This window comes from Coptis chinensis, chromosome 2 (genome assembly GCF_015680905.1).
Source record: "Coptis chinensis isolate HL-2020 chromosome 2, ASM1568090v1, whole genome shotgun sequence".
Classification (NCBI taxonomy): Eukaryota; Viridiplantae; Streptophyta; class Magnoliopsida; order Ranunculales; family Ranunculaceae; genus Coptis; species Coptis chinensis.
Window position 1 is genome coordinate 72570989 of NC_141457.1, and position 13410 is coordinate 72584398.

The window sequence follows — 13410 nt, forward strand, 5'->3', positions numbered from 1 at the left end:
ATGCAAATGCATTGAAATATCCTCAAAAAATAGTTAACTGAAAATCGAAAAGTCAAATGTAATCGCGATCATGTGACCTAAAAGCATAAATGTCGGTTTTTTAAGCCTTCTCACATGAGTAATTACGAGTAATTAGGAACTCAAAATGAAAGTGAGTTTAAAAAAACAGACTCTTATATGTATGCAAACTGTAGAAATTGTAAACTATCGAACTAACCTAGAAAAACAATTAACGAGGAAATCGAAATTGGATGGATGTATTGAACTAACCTCAAAGAGTAATTAACGAGATTAGAAACACGGATGCAAATTCAATAAACTAATCTCAAATACTAATTAACTAAAACATAAAAACTGGATGGAACTGCATCAATTAACCTTAATGAATAAGTAACGGGATATCATAAAATGGATGCAATTGCTAATTGAACTAACCTTAAATAATAATTGATGGGAAATCGAAAACTTGATGCAACCGCATTGAACTAACCTCAAAGAATAATTAATGAGAATTTGGAAATGGATGCAACGTATACTACATTAAACTAACCTCAAAGAATAATTAATGAAAAATCATAAACTTGATGCAAATGCATTCAACTAATAACCCTAAAATATATTTGTATTATATGTAGGGGGAATAAATGTCTCGACAAATATAGTTTTGCATTTTAAGTAATGTTTATCATACTTTTTTATTGTGATTGGGAATGCCTTGCTATTCAAGTAGCTTCAATATTATCTTCACCAAATGGACATTCTCAAAAACTTCAATCAAACTTCTATTGTTAAAACTAACAATGAAAAGAAGTCGATGAGTTTTATCAAAGTTTGATGTTTTTTTTTATAGAGAGTGGTGCAAGAAATTTAATTGAGTAATTAATATAATTTTCATATCTCATAGCTATGCATAGTTGCTAATATTTTTTAGAATAATTTAATATAACGGCACCCGTTCGTAGGACACGTTCATGTGATAAATCTTTTCAAGTGGGAGTAGTGTATTCTTTGAGGATATGGAAACAATCAATCTATTTTAGTGATTTGTACACATTAGTACGTAAGCTAAGCGGTGATGATTTACCGTTAAATCACTATAAATCTAATAAAACTATTATACAAGCTAGATCGAGTTTAAGATAATTCTATTTGAAAATTACGGATTAATATCCTAAATCACAAAGTGAAGAGGCTATCTCAATTTGATCCCTTTAGTTTCCAAGTACTTATACAAACCTTAAAGGGTCTTGACCATGATAATTAAAATACAAAAGACATAAATACTAATCATTAATGTTTTCATAATGTTAACAATTTGACAGTATTACAAAAGATTTTTTTCCCCATCTTCTAAATATACATGCTGAAATGGCAATATGCAAGGTACATCCTTGAATGACACCCAAATCTTATAGAGCAACTTTAGATACGAGAATGAGACCCAAATATAAATATACATGCTGAAATGGTAATAAAACCTTGTTGAGCTTATAGAGCAACTTTAGATATAGGAATGACACCCAAATCAGGTACAATAGTGAACGCACGAACCCGATAAGCCCCTTCGCATCACTCCCCAACATGCCCATCCAGTGCGTCCTGTGAGACTTGAACACTACAATTACTATATTGGTAAAGACCGACTTACTACTATCACTTGTAGAGGCTCAAACAGGCTTTTCTTTGATGAAGTTTTAAGTAGCATAAATGCCTAAGAACCTCATGCATTTCACTATATGCTCTGAAAGCTATAAACATCAGTATATCTCCCAAACACATGAGTGATGACACACAAAAAAAATACCCCGAGATGAACCACCCACCATCAGCCCATCACCAGTACTAATAATATATTGCATTGCGTCCCTCATAAAAGAGAATCAAGTACTCAATCAGTGGATGTGTAGATTTTTCCGTAGTCTGGTAATATATAACCAGTATCAAATCAATGTTTTGATTAGCATGCACGCACTAAAAGAACAACACGCGACCAGCAGAAAGTAGAGATGTCATAACCTTGCCCCAAATCCAACATCCTTGATTCTTGGCCATACCTATAGTAACAATTTTATCATTAGAAATCAATGTCCATACATAAGTCCTCACATTTTAACTTTGTCTGTCTGTCTCACAAAGTGAGATGATTACTGAAATCTCAAGGGTTGTTTTGTACTTATTAGCATATGTAATAAGCATACAGAGATATCCTTTATTAGCTTCTAGATTGGAAGCCTAAAAGTCCAGAAACCAAAGGATAGGTTTAATTTTTATTAAAACAACTTATTCTAAAGGGCTCCACTCGTTTAGTGCGATGTAACACTTGTTGGAGGAACTCTGCTGCAGCCTGATAACTTGTTGGTGGCTACCTGTTTCATGGTTTGAGTGAGTGTGGGGGGTAATATTGTACGGTTATTCGACCTGGAAAGGTGAAAGCCAAAATAACATTATCTTTGTCTCTATCTCGACAAAGAGAAGACAATTACAAATTTCCTATAAAATAATAGATTTATGGCTAACGAGGATACCTATAGCTTGCAAACTTTCATAAGCACCAATTGACATGAAAATGAAGAGGACCCTTCTGAACACTTTCTAGAGTTGACAGTTGATGATAAGCATATAGCTAAAAATAACCAAGTGTAAGGTACTAAAAGTCACCAAATACAGTTCATATCCACCTTCAACCTGCAACAATAATTTCAAAGGAGGCCTTCATGTACATCGAATAACTTATCCTCAGTCTAATGGTTTTCACCACCATTCATCCCAAACAGATTTAATTATATCGTACGGTTTAGCTTAGTTACTAACACCAAACAGATTGTGTTCACTTCCAGGTTTTTCAATTACAGTTTCTTTGTTTGGGATAGATTAGTATGCACACATTTAAAGCCAAAAGTCACAGAACTATATAGAAACTAAAGCATGTGTACTCAATTCAAAGCGAAAGGAACGCATGAAATCGATGAGTACCCAAACGAAAATATTTAACGCTCGATTGAGTACGGAATTTTATCAAAAGACTTTTGCATTAAAAACTCATGCTGATGAGTTGGTTTTCAATGTAGGAAAGAAGACGTGAGAAAGAGAAGCAAGCATTAAAGTTGGTGTTAATTAGAGAATAAACCATTTGAAGAAAATTCTCATCTTAAATTAGGTGTTTTACCCTAACATCACAGTCTTCTTAATCTTGAGTTTGAGTCAAATCTCTTTCCAATCAGTTTCCATGATTTGTGCGTGGTGTTTTATCTGTAGATCATTTATAGTACCTTAATATCCTCTGAATTTTGATCGGGGAATCACTCCCTTAGACTTGCAACCAAAACAGCCTATACGCAAAATTTGAGTTTCATGTTGTAACAAAAAAAAAAAATAGTTTTGTATTTCATGCACACAAATTTAACGGAGAAGAAGCTAGATGCATACCTTGTCATGAAAACATGGATTGTTTGTTGGAGTTCTGAAAACTTGATCACCACCACGGCACCACCTTTATTCTCTCCCATTCCTTCTTTACATGTCATTAACATGTCCCATGAACAATACCATAGTAATAAAAGTTTCTTTGGAGTACATATGAATATACACAAAACAAAGCGAATAACAAAGCAAAATGATAGAAAAGAAAACAATTATCGCCTGAAAATAATGTACAAATACAAACCAAGAAACAAAGTTTAGGGGAAAAAAAATCAAGCTGACAAAGCTGAAAGCGGCTAGAAACTATATCGCTGTCCTTGAGGTACTCAATTGACCCAAAGACAAAAACGCAAACTTCCACTAAACAAAAAATTGTAAATTGAATTCAGAACTCATCTCATCAGTATAACCGTCTCCCATAAGCTGATTTCCATACACGTTTAGTTTGTGTTAAGCACAATATTACTAAGCATCAAAGCAAGGTAATCCATAAATGTTTATGAATTGTGAACATGAAAGAAATACCTTGAAAAAACCCAACAACACCCGGTATACGCCTGCAGTAATCATGAGAGACAAATCAGTTCAATAAATATCAGCTTAACAAATGTCAATAGTGACACTCAACACACTCCCTGATGGTGATTAATTTGATGTGTATTTTGTAAGATGCCTAAACCTTAAGAAAGGCATAAACTCAATGACCTCAAGAATGAAAAATAAAACTATTAGTCGAAGAGAATTTACTTCATTCTCACCCAAAAATTTAATGTAACTATAGCAAATTCAGTAACAACATTTTAACATAACTAACTCCCTATCATTATATTAATTTTCTGCAATTCTTTCTCAACCAAATTGATGGGTAATGAGACATGCTTTTCTTTTGGTGCATTTCTGGTTAATACATGTTGATTAGTATATCCTTCTAACAACAGTAGGACTACACCGTACCAATAAAAAGCTCAAAGATGGTAAGAAATTGTAGGAATTTATTGAAGAGATGAAGTACCTCCATTTTACGCCAAATTAAAATGTATCCTTCCGTCTACCTTAAGAAGCTTCAACATTCAAGTTTTTTTTCAGAAGCTTTAAGAAATTTGTCTTGAAACTCAGTTAATGGGTGACACTTCATTGTAATTCTTGGGCACTTCCAATTTGTTCATAAAGGATCAACAAAACACAAACAAAAATTAAAAGCCAATGGCCACATACCTTAAGAACAGATTCCCATTGATTACTTCGTATAGCTTCATTGAAAACATTCAAAACCAGTTTCGTCCAAAGCCGAGTTGATTTTGCAAAAATAGTTTTCCTCTCAATGCCTTTAACATCATCTTCAGTTCTCCAAATCCAAGTGGTTTATGGTTTCATTGGTAGATCAAGAAAAAAGTTCATGTTCACTCTAAATCAATATTTTCACAACATACCCCATTAAAACCCCATTAAAATCAGAAAATCAGACCAACCACTCTAAAATTTAAATTTTATTGGAAAATGGAAAAACTAACCATTATGACGATTTTGCAATATGGAAGTTGTTTCTTGATACGACAGAATTTATGGAATTAACACAATCAACAACACATAGATTAGACACGTACATAACTCTCCACATGCTCCTGATTCTAATTTCCATTCTCAAAAACCAATTTGAGGTTTTTGGGTTTCAAATATAAAAGTGTAATTAGAACTCTGAAACAATACCAAAACCTCAAATAAAATCAAAACCCACTAAATAAAAAGACATGAATAAACAAAAAGTACTCAAACCAGGTTTCTCTACATTTAAAAAGACATGAATAAGGGGTTGTTTGTTTTTTTTGAATTCAGCATTCAAGCCTCTTAAACTTAAGTTTTAAGCATTCAGAGGCTCAAAACTTGTTTGTTTTTTTTAAGTAGTTTAAGCATTCAGTGGTACTTTCAAAGATTTAGCATTTCAAAGACCAAAATTTCTTCGAATCTGTCAATTCTAATACTTGAAACAAGAAAGTCCCTTCTTGCCCTTTCTTAAGAACCCAATCTCAAGAACCCATCTACTTTCCTACCTTGACTTTTATGGCTTCAAAATAGGTTCTTCAAAATTTGATGTTGGCGTCACGGGTTTTTTCATTTTTTTGGGTGAACGATATCCACTTTGTTAAAAATAGAATTACATATATATATTCTGAAAGTAAACAAAATATGAAAATAAACCGTTAAAATATATTTGTGAAAGCATATTTTAAATAAATTTATTTATCATTTATTTTTTTCGATAATCCATCTCTTCTCCTCAAATATAATATATATTTTGTTTAACAGGAAATCAAGTTAGTGTTTAAAATAGATAGCATGAGTAAAATTGTCCGAATGATTTATATTCAGCTTTCAGAGCCATGTTATTCTAACAGAAAACAAACATGTTTTTAAGAATTAAGCAATGAGCATTTAGCATTCAGAAGATAAGTCATTCAGCATTCAGCATTCATAGGCTCAGAAAAACAAACGACCCCTAAGACAAACAACTTTTATTTATGGCACTAACAAAAATATAGTAGACTTCAAAGTGCCTACAATGGTACCTGGTGGAATCATATATGCTCTTCTGCTGTACAAAAAATCCAGGTGCCTCCGACACTCCTTTATGCTAATGCGACTCCTCATAATTTTGTGGTGCTCCAATAAAAATCCGGTTTAGAGTACCTGAACCAAACAGAAAAATTTATGAAAATACGCACTAAACCAAAATTTATGTTCTTGAACCAAACAGAAACAAATTAGGAAATTTTTTTGAGGAGTCCTTTTGTTGTTGTTAAGGAACTTATCCTCCATTTTCATTATATTAATTCAGGATTATATCTGTGTTTTTAGTTACTACTCAGTACCTGCACTTTACTTAATAGCCTGGAAGGTTTGTCAGTTATGTCTACACATCACCGTCTTAATGACCTTCTATTTTATTTCTTTCGGTCTTTCCACTGGCCCAGTCTTTGGAAGATGTAGGCCATCATCATAGTGACATTTTTTTGTTCTTGACATCTTATAACAAATAGATGTATTAGTGAGATTCTGTTTTATCCTTCACATCTTATCATTCTTGAATGGAGTTTTACACATGTTGTGTCTTGATTGAATGAGTATATTTCTAAGATGATATTAATCTTTCAAGTTTCTCACGTTTTTGCCTTAACACATTGTATATCTATATGTTACTGAGGTCTACTCGTGTCTGGCGTTGAAGGAAATTAATGCAATACTTGGAGAGAAACTATCAGCGGAAGATGAAGAAGATGTTTTGGCAGAGTTTGAGAACCTGGAAACTGAGGCATGCCTGTTCATGGAGACTATTGTATTTATTTTAAGCATTTTATAAAAATAAAATTAGTTTGATTTTCAGTTCTATTGCAAGATGATTTCTGTCCATTCATTTCTTATTTTTTCCCCGGTTGTAACCATATAATAGCCTAAAATTGGTGGTTCCAGAACCTTTTGTATTTTTAATTTCCAACTTCTGTAACTCTAGTGTTGTGATATCTTGATATTGTTTATTACGAGCATTCTTCTGTTTTGTAATATCTGTACTTAGATAGGGAAGCACGTTTTGAAGGTTATTCTGGAGTCTGGCCACTGTAGCTGGCCACATATGCTCTCAACTCCAAGGCCTTAAGAGAGAGTAATATGCAATTATATCCGCTGTCCAATTTCCTTAAGATGCCAAGTGACTTGTTGATGATAGAACAGTCATAAATGATTTATAGCCAAGAGCCTGGGCAATCCATGCAATAAAACTTTTTTTGAATACATAAAGACCAACCATTTTTCATAATCATTTTAGGACAGTTCTTGAAACTTACTAAAGAAACAGCTACTTGCCAAAATGATCTCTACATCATTCTTGACTATGTGTGCTTGTGTCAAGAAAGTGTTACTTTTCTTCTGCATCATGCTTGGGTGACAATATCTATTTTCAGAACAGCGGTGGATGTCAACCTATGAATATACGGGCATCTGTAAATATATTATTAACGATATTGAAGAGTTTGAAATGACCCTATTTGTTTTTAACTTGTTCTGGCTTTTAAATCTGTATCTATACCAGTTTCAAACTTTTTCAGCTAAGCATCACCCTACCCCACCTCACCTTTATACTAAACACTTCCTTGAACCCCAGAATACACATGCTGCTGTGCATGTTGGCACCAATGTTAGAGCTCCTTTGATTATAGAAGATGCTTCACCTGATCAAAATGATAAACATATGCCAGAGATTACAGGTGCTTGGAAAACTGATTTTCATGTCCATAATAAGCTCTCCTCTAATATGGTGTTACATCAAGAGGTTCAGGCAACAAATAACTATCAAGGCCCTATGCACATGGAACCAATTATGGGAGCTAATGCCTTTCTACAGCTGGTGGAACCTGAATCTCAGCTTTTCCATTTTGCACAGTGTAGAGAAGATGGCGAACATAAGCATTCTGAAGATGTTGGTGAGGTCAGCACTTTACCAAGGGACTTGCATGTAAAGGGTGGAGCTGCAGCGTTTGCGCCTGGAATGAGTTATTTCAAGAAATTGGAGGTTGAATGTGAGGATTTTTCAGCAGCAAAAAATTTAAGATTTATGGCTGATGGAGTAGAGATTGAGGAGGCTTTTCTAGCTGATCGTGAGGAGAGGAGGAAGACCCCAATACAATGTAATGGATTGGAGAACTCAAATGCTTCACATGCTTCTTCACAGCATCGTCCTCTCCCGACTAAGAAACGTGCTAAGAGGATGGCAAGGGTGGCTGGCCGTAAACAGCCACCAAGTGCACCATGAGTATTTTATGCTGGAACTGTCGAGGAGTTGGTCTCGACTCGACGGTTATGTGCTTGAAAGATCACATCAGAAATGAGAGACCGGGCTTTATCTTTTTGTGTGAAACTAAAGCTGGATGGTATAAATCGAATAAGATTATTAGGAAGTTAGGTGTATATAAGTCGTTCATTGTACCTGCTAGGGGTTTATCTGGAGGTCTTTGGCTACTGTGGGATAGTGATTTTGATGTCCAAGTCTTGTATTCAGATCAATGGATTATCCATGCAGTTATTAAGGAAAGTAATGGTGTTGTATGGTTTTTGTCTGGGATTTATGCAAGTACTAAAGCCCATATTCGCCGTGGTTTGATTGGGATATGTTAAAAACAGGTTGCAACCTGTTAATTTAGAACCATGGATTTGTATGGGAGATTATAATGATATTAGTCATTATGAGGAGAAACGGGTGGAAGACCATGTCTTTGGAAGTAAAATACTGAAGTTCAATCAGATGTTACATGATTTGTTCTTTCATGGACATGGGTTTTAGTGGGCAAATGTTTACTTGGAGCAATAATCAAAAAGGTCGAAACAGGGTGTTAAAAAGATTAGACAGGGCTGTTTGCATTGTAACCCTAACTGGAGAATATTGTTTCCTAATGCTTATGTTCAACATATTGCAAACAAGGAATCGGATCATAAGATGTTATGTATCAAGCTGAACCCCCATATGAAGTGGTTTCGAAAACCTTTCAGATTCGAACAGATGTGGTTAACTGATGTATCTTGTAAGAAAGTTATTGAAGAAGGGATGGTTGGGAGGTTTCAAGGTTCTGCTTCATTCTCTTTTTGCAGACATCTGGCTTTTTGTAGGAAATTATTAAGAAGTTGGAACGTTAAGACCTTCGGCCATTTGGATAACAAATTAAAGCAGATTAAAAATCAGATTCAGGAATTGGAAGATAAGCTTAATTCAACTGATCATACATCTGCTTCATGGGAGAATTTATTGGATGCCGAGATGAAACTTTTACAACATCATGACTTTATTCTGAGACAGAAGCATTTGCATTGGGGACAGAAGGCAGGGTATGATTGGGACCATAAGGGTGACCTTGATACAAAATTCTTCCATGCCACAGTGGCAAGACGACGAAGTAGAGCCAATATCAAAAGTATTCATGATGGCCATGGGAAGATGCTCACTTCGTGGGATGACATTGGTGAACATTTACAAGGATACTTCTCTGATTTGTTTGCCTTTGATGAGCCAAATAATAATTCTAACTTTTTAGAAGCAATACCTCTTAATCTGATTTCGAATGATGATAATATATCTCTGAAGCACTGTTACACATGATGACGAGATTTTTGAACCTTAAAATCAATTGGATCTTTGAAGTCTCCGGGAACTGATGGTTTTAATGCTTTGTTCTATAAGCATTTTTGGGACATTGTTGGTCCAAAGGTTGTAAGTGTTGTCACCCAGTTTTTTATGCGTGGTTCATTTGCTAGGGAAATTAATCATACGAATATTGTTTTAATTCCGAAAACTGCTAATCCTTCTGCTGCTGAGCATTTCAGGCCTATTAGTCTCACTAATGTGATCTACCGGATAATTACAAAGATTATGGTGAACAGAATGAGGCCTATTCTCCAATCTATCATCAGTCCTTATCAGAGTGCGTTCTTACCGGGTAGGTCTATCCAAGATAATGTGTTGATGGCACATGAAGCTTTCCACTTCATTGAAGGCAAAAGGAATTGTAAAAAGAGATTCTATGCTTTAAAGTTCGATATGAAGAAAGCATACGACATGCTCGAATGGAAGTTTATAGAAAATGTCTTGATTAGATATGGCTTTCAACAAACATGGGTGGATCGAATCTTGTTTTGCATTTCCTCACCATCCTTTTCCATTCTTCTTAATGGATCTCCTTATGGTTTCTTCAGACCGTCTAGGGGCATTCGTCAGGGGGACCCTATCTCACCATATATCTTCATTTTGTGTGCGGAGGCTCTATCACGACAGTTTCAATATGCACAAGTTAATGGGAAGATTCAAGGGATTAGAGTGGCCAGATCTGCTCCAGCTCTATCGCATCTTATGTATGCGGATGATTTATTGGTTTTCTTAAAAGCCGACGTGGCGGTTGCTTCTGAGTTACAGAGAATTCTGGAACAGTATGAACAGGTTTCTGGTCAGAGCATTAACAGAGATAAATCCCATATGATTCATAACAACCAATTGCAGACGAAACTGGTGACTTCTCTTCGGGCGATTCATCATGTTCAAACTACAACAACATTTCCCACCTATTTAGGTGTTCCTGCTGTTATTGGAAGAGCGAAACGGGAGCATTTCAAACCTTTGATTAAAAGGTTCCAAGATCGACTTGCGGGCTGGAAATCCTCTATTATTTCTCGAGGAGGTAGACTCACGTTGGTTAATTCCGTATTAACTACGCTTCCAGTCTACTTTATGTCATGTATCCGATTGCCTGTTTATATCATTGAAGAGCTTGACCGGTACAGGAAAGCCTTTCTGTGGAATCATGAGAAAGGTCAAAACAAGCTTCATTATTTCTCATGGGAACTTGCTTGTAAACCAATAGAAGCTGGTGGGCTTGGGATTAAAGATTTAGAAATTTAGAATATTTCTCTACTTGGCAAAAAAGCTTGGGAGCTTATATCACCCACGTCTATGTGGGCGAAATGCATGAAAGGAAAATACTTCCCAAGGACTGATTTTCTGAGAACAAGATGTCCGAGGTCAGCATCTAAGATTTGGAAAACTATTATGAAGATTAAACCTCTTCTCGCAATGGGTATCCGCTGGCATGTGGGCGATGGTCTTGTGATTCGTGCGTGGCTTGACTCATGGGTGCCTGACACAACTTCCCCTTTGCAATTGCAGCCGAGTAATTGCATCCTCAATCGTGTCAGTGATTTCATTGAACTGTCTACTCGAACGTGGAGGGTGGAGGAAATTCGAAGCTATTGGTCTCCGGAATATGCGGCTAGGATTCTATCTATACCTTTATCTATTCATGCTCATCCAGACTATAGAATATGGGCTAGCTCCTGATAAATCTGGTCGTTACTCGGTTAAATCGGCGTATCTTCAAGTGCACCATTGGTTACATAATGACAATGTACAAACTGATCCTATATTTAAGAAAATCTGGAGGGTTAACATTCCTTACAAAATCAGATTTTTCTTATGGCAATGTATTCAGGAGGTGGTGCCAACTGCTGATTTTCTCACAACGAAAGGAATTTATGTAAACTCGGCATGTTCTCTTTGTGAGTATGGTAATGATACGAAGGAACATATTTTTATTGGATGTCCGTTCGCTCGGGCTGTGTGGTTTGGTGTTGGCTTTTTCCCACTACATATGGATAACACCTTTGCTGATTGGGTGAGGAGAATGATGGCAGTGGCGTTACAACACGAGGATGCGGATTGGTCCTTATCAATTACTGCTGCTGTTATCTGGAATATATGGATAGCTCGAAATAAAGCTAGATTTGAGGATGCCACGACATCACCTATCTATTATATGATGAAGGCCAAAAAGTTAGTGGAGAATATGTGGCGCGAGGACAACGGCGAGATAGTTTCTGCATCTTCGTCAATGGAAAAGTGTAGGAGGTGGGTGTCCATTAGATGGATACCACCACCTGTGGGTGTGTTTAAATTAAACATTGATGGTTCGTCTAGAGGAAATCCAGGTGCTGCAGGAGCAGGTTGTGTTCTCAGAGATTGGGATGGAAGATTTATCTTTGGTTTAGCAGTACCGATCTTACATGCGTCCACTATTATGGCTGAAGTGAGAGCGCTATTCTTTGGCTTGAGGATTTTATCTTTTCTGCATCTAAATGGGGTTCGTGTTCTAGTGGAAACGGACTCAAAGTTCATTCAACATTGCATTAGGCATTCATCAATGGATACACCTTGGGAGGTGCTTCATGTTATTCAAGATTGCTTACAGTTTTTCAGTTCAATGGCATGTACGGAACTAAATTGGAATTACAGGGAAGCTAACTTCGTGGCTGATGCATTCGCCAATTTTGCATCTGATCGTGCCGAGGATGATGCGTGGTTATCAAACCCAATGGGTATGAAAGTGAATGTTCCAACTGGATTATTGGAATTGCTGGAAGATAGTTTTTTCTTTTGGTGGTTGAAACCGCCAAACTTTGTATGTAATTTACTGTTGTTTGATATTACTGCTTCTTGTACAGAACGGTTTATTCCGCAATAATAAATAGCAGTTACCAAAAAAAAAAATACCTGAAGTTGTCATTGTAAGGGAGTAATATTCTCATTAAAAAATATTAAGCACACGTTAAGTATAAGCAGAGATCGTAGCGAACTCATGACACCGACCTCCAAGATCGATTCGTGAGCAGCTCGCTTCATGTAGGTGGTATACTTCAACTCGCTCAAGAATACCCCAAGACGAATGAGCGACCTAAAGCAGAACGCTTCGAATAAGAACACCATCCCTTATCCAGGAGCAATCATCACAGTAGCCATACCTGTACTTCCAATCACCGTGATATATGAACTACTGCACCCACTCCCAATCATCACATAATTCCAACCAAAACCAACCTAACACTCGTACTCAATCTCCGTCTTACATATGTACATGGCAGTACACGTGTCTCGGAGATCTAGACCTTTCAATGCCTATAAATACCACATATATAAACTACGTGAGACCTGATTCTTCTCTCCCCAGAATCAAGAGAAGATACGTAGTCAGTTCGCTCAACAACGAACTCGAACTCGGTATAAACATTTTCCTAAATCCCATTCATTCTCCTTCCTCCTCTGAATGCAAAGGAAACCAAAAAGCCCATTTACAGTAACATTTGCAATTTCTCCGGCTTACCCTTCAGGATCTACCCAAGGTGCCTGCTCAGTCTAAACCTAAGGATGAAGAGTTGGTGCTACCTGATGTGCCAACCAAGACCACGGTTGTGTCCAAGCTGGTTGTAGAAGGTGCAGAAGATGCCAAGAGAATATCTGCACAAAGTAAAGGTCTCTCTCTCTCTACTTACTCGTGACTCAGGATTTCAATAACTGAGAAACTGAAACTTTTCTTGCATTACAGTCATGGAGGAACCATTGCCAGCATGATCAAGTAAATCATCTTTGCGTCTGTATAGTACTGAAAAGATGCTTGCCATCTTGGGAGT

General features: G+C 36.3%; 1 long non-coding RNA gene across 3 annotated transcripts; it reads right to left on the minus strand.

Annotated features, from left to right (window-relative positions):
• Positions 1 to 1275: 1275 nt before the first annotated feature.
• On the minus strand, positions 1276 to 5253 carry LOC147517645 (uncharacterized). Of its 3 annotated transcripts, none has more exons than XR_015213919.1 (4): positions 4636 to 5253; positions 3427 to 3977; positions 2526 to 2685; positions 1276 to 2054 (listed from the first exon to the last, which is right to left on the minus strand). It is a non-coding gene; the product is annotated as an uncharacterized LOC147517645 (long non-coding RNA). The 3 variants fall into 3 exon arrangements; XR_015213920.1 differs by having other exon boundaries at positions 4433 to 5253; XR_015213918.1 differs by having other exon boundaries at positions 3427 to 5253.
• Positions 5254 to 13410: the final 8157 nt, after the last annotated feature.